Here is a 6,774-nt window from a genome sequence, read left to right on the forward strand (position 1 = left end):
TGATGGTCAGGGAGGACTCCATTAAAAATTGTGCTTGAAGGAGGGATTTGCACTTTGGTTATAAGAGAACAAGTAGGCAGTGACAGATAGTGAACACCCTGTTTTAGAAGCAGCCTGGACAAGAGCAAAAAAAAAAAAAAAAAAAAAAAAAAAAAGAAGTGGGAGAAGTACACAAATGGTAAGGGTTCATAAAATATAAAGATATATTTTATGTTTTGAGAATAATAATGGATATATGCATTTACACACTGTCATTCAAATTGGCAAAATGTTATAGCATCTATTATTTAATTTGTTCCTCACAAAACACTATGCAGGCAGGAAAGGTTTTATGGTCAGACAAGTGGGGTTACAGGTTCTAAAAGGTTAATTTCACTTGGCAAGCATCACATAGGTGGTGATTGATGGAGCCAAGACTATCACTCATGCCATCTGGATGCTTTTTCTAGGCACTATTCACTCTACTATTTTTTTCCACCGTTCATTTTTTCCCCTTGGATTTTTACTTCTGTAAATGTCAATAACATCATCTAGTTGATAGCGTTATTATTAGTAATTTTAAAAACCACTTTCACATGCAAAAATGCATCGTGCATTTCTCTTTTTATGCATTTAGCAAATATTTCTTGAGTACCTACAACCATGGTGAGCATAATCCAAAACTCTAGGGATATAGCAGCAAAAAATGCAAAATTCTTCCTATATGGACCTTATAGTCTAGTGGGGAAGGAGGTGTGAAAATGAATGAATAAGATATATTATATGTTTATTTTAAATACTGCAGAGAAACCTAAAGCAAAGTACAGTGAAGCCTGAGATACTTCGGTGGGAATAGGAAATTGTTCTTTTTTATATGGTTGTCACTGATACAATGATAAATGAGCAGAGACTTTAAATAAATGAAGAGTTTTCCAGATAGATGAAAGAGTATATACAAAGGATCTGAGATTGGGGGGAGAGAATTCCTAGAGTGTTCAAAGAACATCAGACCGATCTATATGGTAAGGTAGAGTGACCAAGGGGAAGCATAGTTAGAGACGAGATCAGAATAGTATATGAGAGTAAAGGAATTGTAGACTATTCAGTATCTTGCTTATTACAGGAAGGACAGTGGTTGTTACTGTCAGGGAAGTGTGGAGCCATTGGAGAGTTTTGAACAGAGCAGTGACAGGATCTCACTTAACTTTTTAAATGATTACTCTGCTGTGTTGAGAAGAAATTATAGAAGGACAAAGTGAAAGCAGTTGTGAACCTGAGACTAGATGAGAGATAATGATGATTTGGACAAGTTCATATCAGTGGAAGTAAGGAGAAGAAATTGAATATTGGCTATATTAATAAGGTAGTGCTAACAAGTTTTGCTTACAGTTTTGATGTGAAAGAAAGTGGAACTAATGGTGACCCAATAATTTTGGCCTGAGCAGCTACAAGGATGGAGTCACCACTAAAATGGGAATATTATGGAAAACCACATGTATGGGGTACAGGGAAGAATAGGAATTCACTTTGAAAAAGTTAGCTTTGACATGAGTAAGATGTTTGTTCCAGTTATCTACTTTTGGGCAACAAATGACTCCATCACTTAGTGGCTTAGAACAACAACAACAACAACAACCATGTTTATTTTGTTCACAAGTCTGCTATTTCTTATTGTTTGATAGGGACAGCTCAGCTTTGTTCCGTTGTTCACTGAGGTGCATCAAAATTAAGAGCTGGAATGATCTAAAACTTCTTACTCACATGTCTGATAATTTATACTAGCTGTTATGATTTGCCTTTTATGACCTAGCCTTGGAAGTTACACAATTTCAATTAGGCCACATTCTATCATGGAGGCAATCACAAAGACCTATTCAGATTCAAGCAGAGAAGAAATAGACAGGAACTCTGGATAGGGGAGTGGCATGGTTCTGTAAGAGTATGTGAGATTTGAAATATTGCTTGTTACCATTTTTTATAAAGTGTAATCTGTTTCAACATTCAAGTGAAGATTTTTGAAAAGGCAGATCAATGTGGGAGTTTGGAGGTCATGGTAGTAGTGTTGCCAGAGATATACAATAGGAATTCTTTAACAAAAAATATATTTAAATAAGTAGGGAATTAGTATGAATAGAAAAAGTCCATCTAAATACTGAGTTCTGAGAACTCCAATACATACAGATCAGAGAGATAAAGGGAAAGCAGCAAATAATGAAAGGGAAAGAAAGGAAGAAAGGAAGAAAGGAAGAAAGGAAGAAAGAAAGAAAGAAAGAAAGAAAGAAAGAAAGAAAGAAAGAAAGAAAGAAGAAAAGAAGAAAAGAAAGAAGAAGAAGAAGAAGAAGAAGAAGAAGAAGAAGAAGAAAAGAAAGAGAGAGAGAGAGAGAGAGAGAGAGAGAGAGAGAGAAAGAAAGAAAAGGAAGGGAATCACCGAACTCCAGGCTGCACACACAGCAGGCTCAGGTGGGTGGGGACTGGAGAGTGGGCTGAACTGCTGACCTCTTGGAGAGAGAGAGAGAGGCGGGGCTGATCAGCAGCTGCCACGGCTGCTGGCGAGGTCCGGAGAGAGAAAAGGGTCTGATCTGCAGCCCCGCCAGTGGCCGCACCTCTCTCTCTCCAAGAAGTCACCAGTTCAGCCTGCTCACCAACAGCCTGGGACAGCTGCTGATCATCCCCGCCTCTCTGATCAGGCCCCGAGATGGGCCTGGAGATGTGCCTGGAGATGTTGACTGGCATAGAAACCAACCAATCAGAACCAAAGCTGGGTGAACTGCAAGGAGCCAATGGCTGCCTAGGAGGCGGAGCTTTTGACACTGACTGGCATAGAAACTGACCAATCAGAACCTACTCTGGGTGAACTGTGAAGGCAGAACCTAAGGTGGAGACTGAGGAGGGGGTTTTAAGGGCAACAGCTATTTGGTGTAAAGATGTAAGAAAGCGGTTCAATTTTTTAATGACTGCTTTGACAGTATAATGCATATGGCTGGCTATCAGTCCAGATATAGTGATTACGTATTTTTGTCTGCCAAGAGCATCTCCTTCTGCTGAAAAAGGCTTACCCCCTCCCCCATTTAAGCAATCCTATCTTATATAATCTATCAATACTAATAAAAGGGTAATATGCTAATTAGATTGGGTCAACTGGCCATCTTCAGAACATCTGACTTCCTTCTGGACAAAGCCATGGTGGTGGGGGTTGAGGCAGGGTGATCAGGCCGGCAGGGGAGGGCAGTTGGGGGCAAGATCAGGCCAGCAGGGGAGAGCAGTTGGGGGCGATATCAGGCTGGCAGGAGAAGGCAGTTGGGGGTGAGATCAGGATGGCAGGGGGTTAGGGCAGTTGGGGGCGACCAGGCAGGCAGGCAGGTGAGCAATTTGGAGCCAGCAGTCCCAGATTTTGAGAGGGATATCCGAAGCGTTCCCCAATCGGAGAGTGTGCAGACTGGGCTGAGGGAACCCCCCCCCCCCCCGCGACTTTCGTGCACCAGGCCACTAGTTAACTATATAAAATCCTCATAAGGAATTGAGTAAGATGAAGCTGAAAAAGGGATTGTTGGTAATGGAAAGATAGACATTACTGCCTACTTTGATAAGAGCTAGTTTGGGTGAGTCTGACTGAAGATGCCTGCATGTAACACGTTTGAAAAGAGAGAAGTGAGCTCAGTATGTGCCAAGTGCAGAGGCAGCTGCAGCATGTGTTTTTTGTTGTTGTTGTTGTTGTTGCTTTTTATTCAAACATGAATGCTCTGAAGGTAAGAATAGGACCCAGAGAATAGAAATAGAGAATTTGGGAATGAAGTATTAAGATAATTTTGTAGACACATCTTGGTGTTTTCCTTTATTTTTACATAATGTTTTCCTTTCATTCAGATGGTACCCAGTGTAAGAATTTCCCATTGCTATTGTAACAAATGACCACACCTTTAGTGGATTAAACAAGAGCAATTTATTTTCTTACATTTTTGGAGATCAGAAGTCTGAAATTAGACTTATAGGCCTAAAATCAAGATGTAGAAGCAACTGGTTCCTTCTGAGGGCTCCAGGAGAGAAATTCTGTTCCTTGTGTCTTCCTGCTTCTAGATGCTTCCAGCATTCTTTGGCTTGTGGCTACATCACTCCATATCTGCTTCCCTCACCACATTTCTTTCTCTGTCTTTCTTCCTGGGTTCCTTTTATAAGGAAACTTGTGATTAAATTGAGCCCACCCAGATAATCTTCACATCCCAAGATTCTTAACTAATCATATCTGTAAAGAACCTTTTGCTGCACAAGGTGACATTCACAGACTTTGGGAATTAGGGCATGAACAGCCTTGAGGGAACATTATTCAGTCAAATACACCTAGCAAATTTAAGATAGACATCTAAATTCAGAATTAAAAATGCATACTTGGAAATTGTTTTTCTGTTGTAATGTAATATTTTTAAATATCTACCCTTTTCCCCAGTGACTTTCCTCATGCTAGGAATATAAGTAACCTCTACTGTCTTCATTGTTATAGGCCTGTTTAAAAGAGAACATTCAGAGACATCTGTTTGTATTTATGACATCTTTGCCTCCATGAAGTCTCATATACCTGAATGCATATGTCTGAAAAGAAAGAGGAGGGAGCTCAGTGTGTGCCAGGTGCAGAGGCGGCAGGAACACATGTTTTGTTTGACTCAAACATGAATGCTCTGCAGGTGACAGCAGGTGTTAACACTGGGAAAGCAGTGCTTTCCTGAGATGTGTTTCAGGTCAATGTTAATAATTGCAATATTAAAGGGTACTGCAGCCATCCTTCAGAATCCCTTTGCAATGTGAAGGCATCCCAATTGATTAGGATACATTCTAGAGGTCAATGAAAATCATAGCATGATTTGAAGGGCTGTATTGAATTGTGGCTTTTCCTATAATGTCAATAAATATTAAATAGTGAGGTAAGGAGCAGCTCCTCACATTATGATAAGAACACCAAATTTTGTACCCAGAAATATGGAAGACACTTTTTAGTCCAAAATTTGGAGGATGGATCAAAACAGTAAACCCTACCCAAATATAATATATGCTATGCAGTGCTATCACATTATACATGTATAATATATATTATATATCTATACTAGAGGCCTGGTGCATGAAATTCGTGCACGGGGGTCCCCTCAGCCCAGCCTGCAAATTTTCCAATCTGGGACCCCCTCGCGGGATGTCTGACTGCTGGTTTAGGCCCGACCCCGATGATTGGGCCTAAACTGGCAGTCAGACATCCCTCTCACAATCCTGGACTGTTGGCTCCTAATCGCTCACCTGCCTGCCTGCCTGGTTGTGCCTAACTGCCCCCCACTGCTGACCTGATTGGCCTAATCACCCCTCACTGCCCCCCCTGCCAGCTGAATCGCCCCCAACGGCCCTCCCCTGCAGGCCTGGTTGCCCCCAACTGCCCTCCCCTGCTGGCCCAGTTGCCCCCAACTGCCCTCCCCTGCCGGCCATCTTGTGGTGGCCATCTTGTGATGAAATGGGCACTGCCATCTTATGATTACATGGGGGCAGCCATCATGTGACCACATGAGCGTGGCCATCTTGTGCGAGGGTGTGATGGCAGCCTGGTCACCCCTCACGGCCCCCCTGCAGGCCTGGTCACCCCACACAGCCTGCTATTCAGTCATTTGTTTGTCCCTCACTAACACCCCTTCCGGCCTGGTCACGCCACATAGCCTGCTGCTCAGTCATTTGGTCATCCCTCACTAAGCCCCCATGCCGGCTTGGTTGCCCAACACAGCCTGCTTGTTCAGTCATTTGGTCATTCCTCAGGCCAGCCCTGGGTGGCTAGGCAGCCACCAATCGAGGCTTGCCTGTGCCTCGGGCCAGCCCTGGGAGGCTGGGGGGCTGAGGGGACTGGGCACCGCCATCTTGTGGCTGTGGGCACCGCCATCTTTGAGGGTGTAGCTGTCAATTAGCATCTTCCCTCCTTATTGGCTGTGGGCACCACATTCTTTGAGGGTGGGGCAGTCAATGAGCATATTCCCTCCTTATTGGCTCTGGGCACTACCATCTTTGCGATGACATGAGGGTCAATTAGCATATTTCCTCTTTATAAGATAGTATAATATGCATTATAATATTATATTGTATATATTGTAATAGTATATATTATGTATATGTATAATGACCCAGCACTGACTGCAGTTGGTGCCGGGGCAGCGACCCAGCACTGACTGCCGAGGGGGCTGCAGATCAGGCCCAGACAGAGGCCTGCAGAGAGAGGGGCAGAGTCTTATCTGCAGCCTCAGTAGCAGCTGCTGATCAGCTGTTGCCTCTCTCTTTCCCTCCGGGCTTCACCAGCAGCTGTGCCTCTGTTTCTCTCCAGACCTCTGCAGAGCTGCTAATCAGCCCCACCTCTTTGCTCAGGCCCAGGGATAGGCCTGGAGACACTGACTGGCATAGAAACCGACCAATCAGAACCAAATCTGGGTGAACTGCCAGGAGTCAATGGCTGCCTAGGAGGCGGAGCTTTTGATGCTGACTGGCATAGAAACCGACCACTCAAAACCTAATCTGGGTGAAGTACAAAGGCAGAACCTAAGGTGGGGACTGAGGAGGGGTTTTTAAGGGCAACAGCTATTTGGTGTAAAGGTGTAAGAAAGCGGTTCAATTTTTTAATGACTGCTTTGGCAGTATAGTGCATATGGCTGGCTATCAGTCCAGATATAGGGGTTATGTATTTTTGTCTGCCAAGAGCATCTCCTCCTGCTGAAAAAGGCTTCCCCCCCCCCCACATTTAAGCAATTGTATCCTATATAATCTATCTATACTAATAAAAGGGTA

The sequence above is a fragment of the Myotis brandtii genome, unplaced genomic scaffold (assembly GCF_000412655.1).
Source record: "Myotis brandtii unplaced genomic scaffold, ASM41265v1 scaffold526, whole genome shotgun sequence".
Taxonomy (NCBI): Eukaryota; Metazoa; Chordata; class Mammalia; order Chiroptera; family Vespertilionidae; genus Myotis; species Myotis brandtii.